Source organism: Styela clava, chromosome 6 (assembly GCF_964204865.1).
Source record: "Styela clava chromosome 6, kaStyClav1.hap1.2, whole genome shotgun sequence".
Taxonomy (NCBI): Eukaryota; Metazoa; Chordata; class Ascidiacea; order Stolidobranchia; family Styelidae; genus Styela; species Styela clava.
In genome coordinates, this window is record NC_135255.1 from 6,775,095 (window position 1) to 6,791,850 (window position 16,756).

The window sequence follows — 16,756 nt, forward strand, 5'->3', positions numbered from 1 at the left end:
AAATTCACAATAAATACGAATTCCGAAAAAAAGATTATTTAGAGGCAGTGTCATTTTTTGTTCAAATAAAGTTTTATTCATTATTGCCCCTGACGGATAGTTTTATAAGATTTCGGAGAATATGTATCCGTATTCAGAAAATGTTTAATGGCGATTTGAGATTTTCGGAATCAATCTAAAATTATGTAATTTCCTTAAGATTGTTTGGATTAATTCAATACTTTAGTTTGGTAAAATTACAATTATCAATAATATATATAAATTTAAGGAAGGGCAAAATTAAAAGACAATAATACAGGGTATAGTCACTGTATTATGGTGTTCTATCTCAAGTTTTTAATTTATTCTCTAAAAGCTAAAAGATACCACATTAAAGATCCTAAGACCACTATATTTGTAAATTACTCGACGTTCTGAAACTAGACTGAAAATAAATATTATTTTATAGTTGAAATATAGTGACATTCATTGACTTGACAGATTACCGTGCAGAATCGTGTTTCAGATATTTACATAGTCCGAAGAACAATTGTCGTAAATATATTTAGGAGTGGAATCGCCATCCTTTTCAATTTGTTTTTAGTAACATTCGTTTTCTTTGCTAATTTGTGACCTTATATTGATAGTGACTTAGCAATTTTTTTGTTATTTGTTTTCGATTAATAGGTAGAGGTGACTAAAGAAATCTTGGTGTTTTCGTCCAAATTTAGGTGAAAGTTCGTCATTGGCTGGACCACTTATTATTATATATATATATCACGTACGATTAGTGAGTTGTTAGTACCGAGCTCGGATTTGAATGTTTATTAATATAAAATAGACATTATAAATTTATCCTAAGCAATCAACTCTGACTTGGCATTTTTTTTTGTATTTTTTTGTTCGATCTGAAACCAGAGATGACTAAATTAATCTTGGTGTTCTTGTACAGATTTGAGTGAAATTTGCCATTGGAGGAAGTACCGTAGTTAGATAAATGACTCATTTCAAATTTATCCTAAGCAATGAATACTAAATAGTTGTCGTGGGTATATTTAATGCTTTTCAATACTGTGGGTTCTGGCGTTTTTTATTGCATAAGGGCTTGTGATAAATTTTGGTGCCTGGATCAGGTTCACAATGAAGAAACAAGGCCCTCTCAAATCATGACCGCATTTGGGAACTAAACTAGTAGGATCATTTGGGAATAGATTCCTGAGTGTTTTAGGACCTGAGCACTTTAATCCAGGATCACATTGTAGTCTCTGGCGGTTATATTTTATGGATACTTGAAACTTTGCGATTCCCAATCATTGCGTTATGGTACATCTTGTATGTTGCATGCGCAGTGGTTCGTTTCGATGTGAAACGATTAAAAATGCATACCTGTCGCCTAGGATTTAATCATAAAGAGTGAATACCATTTTTTCCCATGGTAATTTTTTCCTTTTGTCATCATAACAAATGTGTTTCTATACATGACGTCAAAACATAATAACGACTACTATTTGTAAGAGACGAATCGTCTTTAACAAATGTTTCAGGAAATGTGTTTCTGTCATCAACTAAACCAAGGTGATGTGGTTTCGCAATTCTAGGAAACGATTTGTCGGTTTTGCCAATAAAAACATTGAGGTTAGTCGTTTCGACGCCGAACGGGTTCTTGAAAGCATTCAGACATTGCTTTACGGGTTACATCACTGTTGCTTTGAATTTCAAGTATTGGTCGTGCAATTAGAGTACTAGTCGAACTTAAGCTGGGGTTTAGCTATTAAATGTGTTTTGAACGCTTTCTTTCTTTAATTAAGCCATTTGTGATCTGAAAATATTTTGCCCGGACTGCTTGTTGTTTGAAGTCCGATCGCTCGCCAAGTTGACAAGACGGCACGTTCAAAAGCTTGTGCTTTATTAAACATTTTTTATCTTCAAATATGGGATTGATTAAATTTTCAATATAATACAACTGGAATTTAACATAAAATTTTAAAAATTACCGTTTATATATTGTCTTCATCATCACCGATAGTACTAATAGTACTATTACCTACATTTTAACGAATGGTTCGATAAATATTTAGTTTTTGTCGGTAATCGGTATAGTAGTAGGTGTTCCCCGTTGCTATGGAACGATAATAAGTTAACATCGGACTTACGTCACCGATAGCCACATTGTAATCTGTTGTGACGTTTTAATTTTTTTCATTTGTTGGTCTTCCACCATGGAAACGAACTTATTCTTTGACAATGCTTAATCTAGTCAAGTTATAGGGTAAATCATCTCTGACGAGTCGATGTAATCGCAACGTAATCGTTATATCATTCGAATTTTCATATATTCTAAGCTTTGACTGTTAGGAGTTGTGGTCAAACCGCGGAGTTTTGAAGTGGGCAATACATCATGTTACTCATGTGTTTTTTGAAAGATTTATAGCCAGCTTAGCATTTTTTGTGATGACATTGATTATTGACACATCATTGATCTTTCAAATTAGATATTAGAACCTTGGTTAATAATCAGCCTTGATTCCTACGACTTTCATTCCCCAGAAAAAAAACTGTTTGCTTTTTTCTCACTTGATTTGTTTAATATTGATTTTGACTCGTTGGAAAAAATAAATTTGACTTTACCCGGAAACGAGAATATTTGTTAGATAAGTGGAATTCCCGACAAAAACTTTGTCTCTGTTTTTCTATCAGACGCATGCTAAAGAATGCACGGTACCAAATAAAAGCCTTTCCTTGAAAAGTTGAGATTTTATAAAATTTTCTTATAGTTTACGCTTTCCATTAATGAATTTTACTTGAGAATTCATTTTTTATTCTTCATTGTGAATAGCCTAATGATTAATCTATTTCGTAACAAATGCAAATTTTGACAGAAAAAATAAAAATACTATACATTAATATTCTATATAATCTGAATATTCGCATTTAAAAACCAAGTTTATTAAAAAGTATGTAGCCGTATTGTGATTTTCGTTCAAAATTAAATAATTGATCATGCTATCATACTAGTAAAATAAAATCATAGTCATGCTAAAAAAATTCTGATAGTTATATCGATATACCTAAAAAGCTTCAGTTATGGGAATGGTAAATGCGACTGAATATTACCATATAAGCTGTTTTTTAAATCATAAATAAATATAGGAACAAACAAATTGAAGTATTTTTAATGATCATTGGATGTTGGAAAACCATTTATTGCTGATTTACGGTGTAATTTTACAATATCACCCGCATTGTTTCCACGCCTCGGCACGATAAAATTTACAATGGTTTACGATGAATGGTTTCGAAAACTCAAAATTTATACGACGTCTTCAATGTTTTGGATAACATTATTTGTCATAATTATATACGGGAATTATTTTAATAAGTTACAATTTTATGTCCCCAATTTGACCCTTTTTATTGGTATAAGAATAACTGTCTTTACGAATGTCTGGTTGCCGAGAACACACACAAAGTTTGTATATTAGGTATAATATAATCATGACTTTGCTCTTTTGTTTAAGCTCGGGCGCAAAGTAAATCTTGGCCTAACAAAATTTTAACAAAGCCACAGCACAAGCACTCATGAGAAAAAGATGAAATACCGTTGGCAATGACAACATATGAAAAAAAAAGTATACAAGACAGGAATTTTAACCTCTTAAAAATATTCCAAATTAGCTCAAATGTCACTAATGTAATTATCATTTTTGTGTTGATTAGAAAATCTGTACTTTTTATTACAAATGTGTTCAATCAGATCATCGAAACCAGGAAAGGTCTTTCCTATCTGAGCTAGAGCTTGAGTTTGTAACGAATATCTCCATAAAAACAACACCCATTATTGAGTCATCGAATATTTAACGAATAATAAATTGTTATGATTACATGTAAATTGTAAAACCACATAAAATTCAAATAAAATTTTATACCAGTTATTCTATATCATTGTATAAGTTATGTCGTATAATATAGAACCGACAGTGTAGTTGTTTTCCTATAGTAAATATATTATTCGAACTTATAGAAGACTATGACACGTATAAATAAATGCATTTAGCAGTATAATTTAGGCTATCAACTTGAAGAGAGCTAGTTATACGTTTCGGAGAATATAGGTGAACTCTCATCGGAATCGGTACGTTTGAGTGTAGTTCCGCCACAAAAGACAAGAAACGGATGAGTAAGCGAAAGTTTCTGGTTCAGTTGAACAGTTGAACATGCTCACGTGGTACCGGGTGGAGTCAGAAACATTCAAAATCAATTCCGGACTGATATTTTTTTCATTCCGATTCCCCACCTCATGTTAATGGAACTCCCGAGAAATAAAATTTCAATGATAAAAATTAGGTATATGCGAGCCTTCTTCAAGAGAGTTCTAAAAACGCTTAGCGAACGCTATAGTATTCTAGATTTTGACCGGTGAGTTTGAAAATGTATAATTGAAAAAAATGCTGACGCCCATGCCCTGTCGTCTAGGAATTTTCGGTGATGAAGCATTATATTTCTGTGGTCGCGATCTTTCATATGTAATTCAGACCAAGTTCTGTGAAAATGTTTCCATTAGATCCAGTATCTTCAAAAATACAATGATTAATGGAAATGTAAAACTCGACAAGAAAAGAACTACAAATATGCCGATAAAATGAGGGCAATTTTGATAAAAAACTCTTCCAAACATACCTATAAAATATAATAAAAAGTCTAAAAATACGATTTATGCATGTAATATCCTCGGCCAACGAAAAACATTCCGCCACTAGTTTTGTTTTTAATTTATGATAATTGCATAGTAGAAATAAACCGGTTGACTTCTGGCTCGTGACCCCCACACGAGGACTTGTTTAGGCTTAATACGATGGTGCTCAAATAGAGCTGAAATTGCAGCTGTGGTATGGAGTGCCCTTGATTTTTTAAATTAGCGTACAAATGAGCTCACTTAGCTTCATAAAAGGTGAAATTGTGACCTTGTGAATAAAATGTCCTCAAACAGAAACGAGATTTTTCAAGGGCTCTCCATCTAGTGGGGACGGGCTTAATGGAAAATCACACGATGTCATCCAGAAATAACAACTGTTGACTTAAAAGTAATAATCTTTTTTCGTAATTTTGAAGCGGGTAATCAAATTGGAATTTCTCAGACCAGTAAAAGAAATAGTTTCGCGTCCAGACGGCATTTTTTCTTATAGATGATGGCTACTGTTTGCTGTGTCAATCAATCAAATTAAAAATAGTTAATAATACAGACTACAGAAAATAATTTATTACAGCGTTTCCATATTCAAAGTTGTACGTTCTGTGGGTAAATTAATTCCATTGCTGATTTGAGCGAACCAACAGATCAAAATACAAATAGAAAAAGATTTACCAGGGGAGAAGGTGCATGTACCTATTTTCACCAATGATATTCAAATGAATATCTCGGCCAGATCTCTGTCCGAAAATAATCATATGTAGTATAAAACTTGTCACTACTGCGTAACCTCACCTTCTTTTGTTATTTAATGTATCATTGCACTTTTCAGTATACCAAGACGCCGGATGAGAAAGTGTAATAAAATTCGCAAACTATTATTCATGAATAATATTGTGCTAAATATGGCAAGAAATATACATGTACTTGGTAAAACGAATTGTCTGCTAATAAATAGTTACCAAAAATAGTATGCTATTCAATTGTTATAGTTACGACATAAACGTCTCCATTTACGAACGCTATAATTCTAGTTTGAATTAAAAAACAGGTGTCGTATAATAGGGGTTATTTAATATTAAATGTAATTGTTCAAACTTTCAATATATCAAATTTTCAACTGACGTCATTTTGGAGTTTGAAATGCCCTGGAAGACGAATTGCTATTTAGTTCTAAATGGAAAAATACCACTTTCAATCATTCAAGTGGGATTTGCTTGAAATAAAGGCGGGTATACTTCCTGACATGCTGAACTTTTAGAGGGTATGTTTTTATGGGGTAGTATTCACTCCTGCAATTTTCACTATACCTCACTACCGGAAGATGTATCTGAATACGTAACTACTACATTTTTAAAGCGAAAGCAAAATCCTTGGAAGTGTGCGAATACATTGTCATATCTTTCATTTTAAATCGGTCTTTACTGCTTTGCAAATGTGATAAGAAAAAGTCAATTAAAAATGTCGATTTCTTCAATAAAATAGTAACATGCTACATCATGATCAAACCATTCAGTTAATAAAAAAAAAACATATAACAATAAAAATGTAACATCTCACAAATCACTGAAGGATTGTCATGGTAGATGGTGGCCCATTTGTTGAAACCACATCCTCAGAAATCAGAATATTACCAATTACCATAAATATCGTGCCTCCAGTCGTGATGACAAACACAAAATTGAACCCAGCCAAATTAAACCATATTTGTGGCCGTTGTGTAAATCTTTGTGAAGGCGGACGTGCCCGCCTAAATTTTGGCGGCATTATTTGTCTTGTTTGTAAAGTACAAATGGATAGCGCGATTCGTTTTATCCAGCTGCTTCATTTGTATTTAAAAAAAATTTGTCTCGCTTTCACCACATGTGTCTTTTGTTTTCAGCTTACGTAATGGCAGGAAAATGGATTGGATGCCGTTGGAATGTGTCATTTTAATAGTAATCTCAATGGAGGATCGATTCGTTTTTGACAAGTTCAAATATACGCACAAATAAGTATCCGGCTTATTGAGCAAACTGCACGTTTTGATTGAAATTCGAAATTTGGGTACCACCTGTGTACTTTATATACGATATCTTTCGCTTTGAGCAAGTCACTGTATAAGCTGTCACTAATATGTGAGGGGGTCTTATTATTGGAAAAACCGGGTTCCCTTCAATTCGCCATTGCCTAACAAAATATTTATGACTTGGGTGAGGTGGTGAGCATGGCATTTGAACCCTTAATCTTTAACCTGTGATGACACTATAAAGACGTTGGGAGCTATATCCTTCTCACTTTCCAACGTTTTGTAGTTTTTCAGTGGCCACCAATGTATGTATTCTAACAAAGCTCGCAGATATTTATTCAATTACGGTATTTTCCAAATCACGAGCAAATTATGTCGCTTAGCGCGGAAAATTCGGTAAAAATCGTAACATTCGGCTGGGAATAACGGATCAACTGTAGACCCCCCTGCCCCAGAGTACCCAACTGAAGAATCTCCACCCCAAGTTAGACCAACTGTAGAATCTCCACCCCAACTAAGACCATCTAACCCTAACCCTACCAAATAATTAGTCCAGGTCAAATGAAGGATCAACTGGTATTATCGGCTTAGGTGGGTTGGGGGAAGGGGATATTCTTCAGTTGGGAAACGGGATGAACTGAAAAATCTCCACCCCAACGAAGACCAACTGAAGAATCAGACCCTCCCCCCACCCCAGGTGAGTCCAACTGAAGAATCTCCTCCCCAGTCCAGGCGGGTCCGGGGGGAGGGGGGGATTCTTCAGTTGATCCGGAATAACTGATATTGCCATAATATTTTATTTGAGCGTTGCCTCGTTTTTGCTTTTTCCACTTGTTTACTACATCCCGCCTTGGAATCTGGCAACGCGTTTTATCGTATTCTATATATGCCACATTGAAAAAATTGCCTTCAACACATCTTTTGTCACGTATATTTCCTACTTGTCGTGTGCGAGTCTTAATCCGATGTTCAAAACAACGTAGTAAAGTGTATTTTTGTTTAGCCTGTTATTTAAAGTAAGATTTGTTAGTATGACCCTAAATACTTCATTGTAATTGGTCAGAATCGTCGCCGTGTGAAAAGTGAATGTGTTTGTTTTGGCACTTAACTCGCCAGCGAAGCGACATCCGCCTGACAAAAGGAATTTGAATCCTCAGAACTCTTGCGGCAATCGTGCTAAAAGCAACATTTGCGCGCGTTATCATGACTTTAAATATCCAGACCATAATAAGGGATGATATTTTTTGGAAATTTGTTCATGGATGTCTGTATGGCGACTGAGCCGTTCTTTGCTCACATATTTTTTGATCGAATCATAATCGTGATTTCATACTAATACATGCTAAAATTAATACACATTGAGCTTTTGCGCCACAACTCTTGTCTTGTGAGCATAATTATAATACATGTACGTATATAAATCGTTTGATGTTTCTGCAATGACTACGTAACTATGAAAATAAATAATAAAATTCAGTAACGTCTCCAACACACTGATTTCATTCATTCGGCTGTAGTTTCATAATCCTAGGCGATAATCCGATAATCTATTTTTGATTCTATTTGCCTTTTCAGTGTTTGCAAAAAAGTTTAAAGTTGAGAACTCTTTCTTCTGCGATCTGATAACGTAACCAGCCCTTTACTCTTTCAATGATTGATTTTATCATTCGCTTCCCACTCTAATTTCAACAAGCTACCAAAGCGCACTTGGCTGACAAAATAAGGCCACTTTACCTTAACTCTCCTCTGACACGAATGTTGAGATGGCTAAGCTGGCATTTGGATGTTCCTCTCGAAGTGTTTCTGTTTGAGTAAATAAATGACATGAAGAGATCATCGGATTTGGCCCGCGGGCCGTATTTTGCCCATGTCTGCTCTAGAGTGAAATAACTAATAACGTAAAAATTCTGGGATTCAGACCTTATACGTTATGCCAGGTGGCTTGATCAATTGATCATCTCTTTGTCTTGAACTTGCTTCCATTTTGGTATCTGGTTCTCCATTTCCGTTACCATGCATTTTTATTGCTATTTGTATCGTCGTTTCTAGGATTTCATTCCGAAATGTGTGGCTGAAATTGACACCGATAATAATAGATGATCGATTATAAGAAATTGTCATTTCGTAGGCTGGCATAAAAGTTGTCCGTGTGTGTATACCTATTACATCATAATTGCGCGGTGAAGGGCAAGGTTACCTCCAGTTAGCAAACATTTATTTAATTTCTACTTTTATATTGCCATGTCTTTATAAAGACTAACCCAAAAAAGTGTCAATTTTGAATCTGCTACAAAGCATTCGTGGTCGTTGCAGAATCTACAGCATCGCTTAACGTGAAGTTTGTTATGTCCTTGAGATGCCATGTCGTCAAGGACACAAAATAATAGACTTCATTTAAATATGAGCTGGTATTCGATCAAACAATCTTATCAGTACCAACTTCGTCTAGATTAAACCTCATTGACGTCAATAGATTTATTGACAAAGTTTAGCTTAATGATTGTCGCGACAGTTTAAAATTCAAACCATTGTGTATTTACCAAATGTACTTTTCCATTTGCAAATCTGTAGTTACCAAATTTTCGGCGGTCAAATGCTTCAAACTGATAATTCGATTAGTACGATTTTAAAATATTGTAAGAGTATATATCTGTATAGCTGATATGGGCAAACTACGTCCCGCGGGCCAAATTCGGCCCGTTGGGCAATTCAATATGGCCCGCCTGATGCTGCGACAACCTAACTTTAACCAAATTTCGATGTTATAGGTAAAAATAACTCAAGGAATTTGTGAAAATTACGATAAAATTTAGTTTCGTCACGAGGCTTATTGTCTTCCACTTTTGCTTTTGTAACTATGTGGGTATTGGTAATAAAATGCAACTTTTACGTTATACTCACAACGCCCGCCAGTCTAGATGGGAAAAATTGTTGGCCCCTCGTTCGAAAACCTTACTCACCCCTGCTGTATAGGATGTATCATGATTTTTCGCATTTAGAATATTGGCAATCAAAAAATGATTGCTGAAAGCGTCCAATATTATCTAAATATTATGTCATTGCCAGAGGCTCAATATGAATAAACTTCGATATTTTTCTACCATTCAAGTTGAATTTCAGTATATTATTTCACCTTGTTTCTTTCAACACTATCTTCGTCGTATTTTTCATTGAATTTTCAACTTTATCATTTCATGACACTCATATTCACATAGTTCTCACGATATTGGGCACGATATTATTGGAATATCCTATTCAGCATAATTGCGCAACAATCTATAAGCTATACAAACGGTCGTGCTCTTATCATATGTTTTTATATGTCAAATTCATCCGTCGATTTGTCTATTATACCTATTAATCATGTAAAAGTAACAAAAATGAACTCAAACGTCATAATAACTAAATCCTCGAACAATAGACCCCGGGAGACCAGTTTATAGAAACGCTGAGCGGTGACGTCACCCCCAAGACAACCACAAAGAGATTATAATGTACTTTAATGTGATGGGATCATATGGGTCTTTACCCCACCATGTCGATGACGGTGTTCCGATCAACTTGTGGTCTTATTATTGGAATGTCAATATAAAATAGTATTATCAAATTTGTGCCTGTTTATAACTTTTCACAAAGAAGTTGCTAGATAAATCGAAAATAAACGTGTTAGTGTAAAACGTGAGGTGACTGGAATTTACCTGAATATCGATGATGGTACTTTTCCTGTTTGGACGATGAAAACATATTTTGATGATAATTTGTAAATAAGTGACTCAATATAGATGTTGTTTGCGTTTTAATTTGGAAAGTTCAACACTGGTTATTCTGGTTATTTCTACTCGTAATGGAAATACCATTATAAATCATTGGTGACACAACCAAGTTCAGATCTATCACAGAAATCATGAAATGCACCTCCAGAAACAATTACATACTTTAAGTTAAGTTTCGGGTTGAATATTCAATTTAATGTAACGTAATCTCAGATTTTTTATTGTCTCTCTGTAGGTCTTACTTGTCATGTTTGTGCTTCTAAGGCCCGTCTAAGAGAATCAAGTTTTGTCGAAATACGTGGTTATGGTATGCGAAATCCTGCATAGAGATTCGCGCCAACGAAATTTCAAGATTTTTTGCTATTTATGATTTCGAAACTGCGTTTCACCAGGATATACTCCTGATGACGATGCATTTGGAACCATGTCACTAAACTATTTACATACTTCGTAAATAAAAAATGTACATAAAAAGTACATAAAAACAAATAGTTAGCTAATAGTTATTCCTATTCCAAAACTAGGAACACCTTAATATTTTTATTCGCTTAGTAGCTAGGGGGTGTGTTAGCAATAAAAAGCTCACATTTGATCACATTTTTATAAGTTTCCGGCATCTTTAAACTAAACCATTGCGAATAATATTTTGAAAAATAATTAAAAAATTGGCTGTTTGTATTTTTCTGTAAGCCTTCTGAAATGCGCGTATCAAACCATGAATTTCGCATCAAACAAGAGACTTATGATATTTTAATAATGTCCTATTCTCATTACTGACTTATTTGTTGTGGTGATAGATATGTATAGTTTAAAGTTATGCGTCCGAAAAAGCTGTTAAGTGAACGTACGCGCCGTTAAATTTTATATTTATTAGCAGGTCTGGACACTCGTAAAATATCGTACATATTTTTATATTTTATAAAAAATAAACTACGCGGCGTGGGTAGCACTTGATTTATAAGTACTCCCACTTGAATAGGTTTCCATTTTGCAGGTGTAGATTATATTTGTAGGATGATGCAGAAATATAAAATGTGATTTGCCAAACACTTGACTGAGGTTAAACCTAATTATTCCAATAGCCCATCTCGACAGTTCTTTCTTTCCATAAAAAAAAGGTAATTTTTCACATCCGCATATGAGCCCATGCCAAGAAAAAACTATACTATATTGAGAAGTTAATAAACAGTCTCCCACTGTTTTTTTTTTTCACAAGTATGGTAAGGTATTGTAATAATGTATTGTATAGTTAAAATACGCATCGCACAGTAGACTTTTTACTGTGATATGACTGCTTCTCTGGACTTGTTGACTTGAAGCATAGCAAGTCCCATGCCATATAGGCATATAATATCGGTTGACATCTATCTAGGGCCAGTGAATCTACCTATGACGTATGACAATACACACACACGTGCAAAATGTGAAAATCAACTAAATATGTCATTTCTGCTGCTTACAACTCCTCCATCATAGTATATTTTGTTTCAGGTGAACCCTCCTCCGGTCATGTTTTTAGCGAACTTGTATAGAAAACCGCCTGAAATTTGGATGCGTTGGGTGCGTTTGAATTGGATGCGTTTATCCAAGAACGCAGGTGAACTAACCGATGTTCAGCTGGTCATTGACTCCGACCAAATTCTTTTGCCTTACGCTGTTGTCCGTCAGTCATGATTGTTTAAATTCCAGGAACCTTATTGTTGACATTTCATATGAGGCCATGATTCAATACAAGTTGGATGAGCTCTCGACACCGATTTTTAATGTTAGATATCTAGATTCCAGAACATCAAAAAACAGTGACGTGCACGTCACAAAGGGCACTACAGTACAAATAAAGACTGTAAAAAGCTCCTGTTTCTACGTTGTTCAGATGTCTCTCACTTCGCTTGAGAGTAGTGATTTGGTTTATTTCTGATATTTTTATTAATTGGCATGCAATGATGCAATAGAATCAATATTTTAATACCATACATATTAATGACATACGTGAAAACAGAATATTTTTGGGCAATATCTTTCGTTCCGAACTAGGCCCTATACAAGTAGCCCCTGATATCTAACATGGGTGACGGTCCCAATTTAAGGGGTGGTAGATCTTTTGCTATTGTTCAATTGTATTTTAAGTTAGGAATTAACGTGTAGTGTCACATCGCAAAATTATGAAATTTTAGAGGAGGTTTAGTGTAGGAAAGTCATTCACTGGTGAGAATGGGATTTGAACCTAAATGTCTATTTTGCTATGCCAACAATTAACTAGTGACGTTCGCGGGGTTTTGTTTTTATGAAAACTATGATGGCGAATTGACTATAATCTAGTTACTTACACGAAGTTTAACAAGTAACTCAATATTTACGTGGACTTTGATTCAAAATATGTTTGAAAATGAGTTGACAATGTGCCAAAACAGAGTTTAATTAAGATTATAAGTAAAATTAGGATTTTAATCAACATTTATGTTAATTGAGGATCATGCTCGAAACTAGATTTTTGATTGTCTTTGTACGCCTGCCCATGATTGAAAAAATATAGCGTTACCATTTTGCCATCTTCAAGTGTACGAAATATTTGCAAACATTGGCCAAGTCAAGTGGATAATCAAAGGTGTGACTATCTGCTTGTTCTGAACAAACGAACATGTACGTCGTGCGTCATTCATTAACCGCAAAGAAAAATCATTATGTTTTGCGGCTGAATCGTTATTTTATATCAGTGGTGCAACAAGCGCGAACGTACGGTACACCGGGGGAACATTTCTGATTACTTTTATTTCTTCAACTTATTTACGGCCTGGGTACAATATGGCGTTGTCAAAAATACAAAAAAACTAACAATGATACTAATAACTTCAAAACAATTAATTTGGCATAATCCTTTCCCGACAAACCGATAGTGTCTGATCAACTTTATGCTATTTTTACTGGCTGTGATAAAAACGTGAATCGTATTAAAATTCGGGTTCGCGCTAAACGTAAAAGAACAATGCGGGCGTGACAGGAGCGAGGGCATTGCGTGCTATTGTTAAGTTTTGAGCAAATTGAATTTAATTCATAAAGTAAACACACATCTGTCGCGAATGGCAAGAAATCATCAGTGGCTTAGTAGGCGACACGCCACTTTAGGCTGCTTAGACGAGGTGTGTCGGGGAAAGTTCATGAGAGTTTTTGAAACAGTGTATTTATATACATAATATCTATAGACACCGATTGCGAAGTTCACGATCGCCTCCAGATTGACAGGTCTGACAACACTTACGTATTCCTTTGCGCGTTATTGTATAGTAGTCACTTGTATATTTTAGCTTCTTAGAGACAGCTTTTTAGATATTTTTGTTGGTGAAGACATAATAGAGTGTAGTCGGATGGGAATGCTGCTGCAGTTGATTAGTAATAAACTAGTGGTAAAACTTACGAGGCCTCTTTTAAATACTTTCAAACAAAATTTGTGACGCTGCGAGGGTAAAAGTTTTTTCAAACATTTTCATAAAATGATTTTTATGCTCGATTGGAATAAGTTATATTGTTTCAAATTGAATTTATGTTTTTGTAATCAAATTTCATGAACGAGAGATATAATATGCAACGGTGACACAGACTGGGAGCGGTCCACGCAAATAAATGCAAGTGGGGAGGGGCAGTGGCTCTCTAAGCGATAACCTACCATTTCTGTGACAGTGTATGATTGATATATCCTGCTAATTTTAGTAATGAACATACATGATACATCGATATTCGATACCATATCCTAGTACTGCTTTGTAACGCTTGCACCTCCACATTAAATGCTTTTTGCGGAGTACTGGTGCAGGTGAACTAACTCAGATCTCTTTGATAATTATCAACGACCAAAACTTCAAAGATGACGTTTTTTTAGTTCATCACAAATAGTAAAATTCTTGTTGACATTTCGTGAAAAGTCTGAAGTAGTTAGCTCTTCTCAAGATGATTAAACATGGGCTTTCGGCGTTATGTTGAATATCAAGATAGGATTATGACGTATGTTAACGTCATACGACATCATTTAGTCGCCACTTGACATCAGCTCAGCTTTCTATGGTGCAGATCACGTAAAATTTCCCTTTTTTCCGACTTAGATAATTTCAAACCAGCGTCCCTTTTCTCCGAACAAGATGCTATGCAAGCGTCCAACTTGTCACGCGTATAGTCAGCACCGATGAATCGGTAGCCCTAGTATACCGAATTTATCACACCATTGTTAAGATACTCGAACCCTGGATTTCCAAATTAATGTGCAAACGCGCTTCGACCAACGCGCTTTGCAAATAGGCCATTCAATTAATCGTGGGATGAGAATTATTGGATTCAACTCTAGCTCCCCTGCATGGAATAAGAAATATAGTTTGAACAAAAGAATCCATTGATAGAGTGATAGACGGAAACGACTCTCCGGGTCATCTTGTCGTAAAGGTGCGATTTCATTGCGCTGACCGTAAATTCTCTATAGATGGTTTACAAATATCTAAGTTTAGAGTTTACTTCGTATTATATATATCATCATCTGTTAAGTATGGTTTAAAGGTAAATCACATTTTCTTCCATGATCCATACCTGACTATACGTAACCAACATGTTATTGCGGTCAGCGACATTATGAGGTAATAATAAACTGTTCTCTTCATCTTATATACCTTGCCTACGAATGTTTATTTGGAATTGGTAATAAATCAGCCGGACTTCATAAAATGAATATACAGATCTTAACGGTAACTGTATGACCATATTTTTTATATTTTGAAACTTCGTATATCGTTTGTCAAAGATATTTGAATTTGGATATTTTGTGTTATTTATACTTTATACTTTGGGATAAATTGCTAAAAAATGAAGTCTGTGTATGGTTACTGTATTATTCTGTCATTCTTCATAGCAACGCGACTCTTTGATGATCTCCATAGGCCGAAGTAGATTATTAAAACCTCGCTTCCATGTCAGAATAAATTAGCTCTACTGTCAAAATACGATGCCAGATTTGTTATAATTTATCAACGTGACGAATAAAGAGAAACCATTGTTTGTATAAGTTTGTGATTTAAAGACTTTTTAGATCATTTGTTTTCGGTGGAGCAATTCATTGACTTCTGCTAGTTCTAGTTTTGTGAAAGGCTTTGGACTGGAAACGTTCATGTTTTAATCTTTCTTATTCAAAATAATTTTGTTTTTCATTCCGTCTATTCCTGGTTAAGTTATCTGGTAATAAAACTAATTTCCTGAGTAATTGAGGCATAAATTTTGCTTTGAAATTATGTAAAGTTAAATCCGCCATGCATGATTTTGATGGAACCTTTTCGGTTGTCATTTTTTTAATTTGAAGTTTCTTATTATTTCATCCCATTCCATTTTATATATAAAGTTTTTATAAACACGCACTGTATTTTTCTGAAGTTCCAGTGCAAAAAGGAACAAATTTTGGAAAAGAAAACAATAGCAAGATAATTTTAAAAGTTTCGCATTTATTAAAATTACATTTCATAGTATTATGTGTAAAATCAATTACTAACCAAGATTTGAAAAATTATTTCGGGTTGAACTCATATAAAAACATCTTTTCAATTGCCTGGCGCCTCTTCAGTGAGCTGTGGTCTCTTCCTCAATATTGTACATCCGTATCGTCTAATATGGGTTAATCGTATTCAATTCAACCCTTGCCGGACGTGGTCCGTATATGAACCGGTATCAGTTGGTAAATTAATACAGAAGTACTTTGAGTGTCGCTTAATTGTGTCACACTGTTTCCACTTTTGGCCTGTCGTAAATTGACGATTATTTTATCAACCAGGTAAATCAGTGGATAGCCGAACCAATCGTGGAATATGGCTAATCTCTCAAATTTGTGCAATTATTTTAGAAAAAGGCACCAAGGGGTTAAATTGACTTCAATTGAGTTGAGTAGTATAAAACAGTCGACGCCGGGCGAGTCGGCGTTCACTTGTCGCTGAAAGTAATCGCCGGTCGGTCGATAGATAGGTCGCCATCAGATGCCGAGTCTATATTATATACTGTACTTGTTCTCCCTAGATGAGTGTATAGATATAAAGGAATATTTCGAAACATCAGGCTTCAGAAGTCACAAAAAATGTTGTTAAATATTTTTAAAGTCATATAATGAATGATAGTTTCGTACGTTTGTGTTTATTTGCAAATTGTATTTATTTTTTACAAATTGTTGAAATTTTGTGAAAACTTCATACATCGCTTGCGAAACTTCAACTAAAGATATTCGTTAAATAATCAAAGTTGTTTTCACTCGAGACGTTTCGGAAAATATTTACCGCGCGCCAGTCCTGACAG

General features: G+C 34.7%; 1 protein-coding gene across 1 annotated transcript in view; it reads left to right on the plus strand.

Annotated features, from left to right (window-relative positions):
* The window catches only part of LOC120331188 (serine/threonine-protein kinase 33-like), a 33,758-nt gene that overhangs the window by 803 nt on the left and 16,199 nt on the right, over positions 1-16,756 (plus strand). The gene's annotated exons all lie outside the window — the stretch shown is intronic.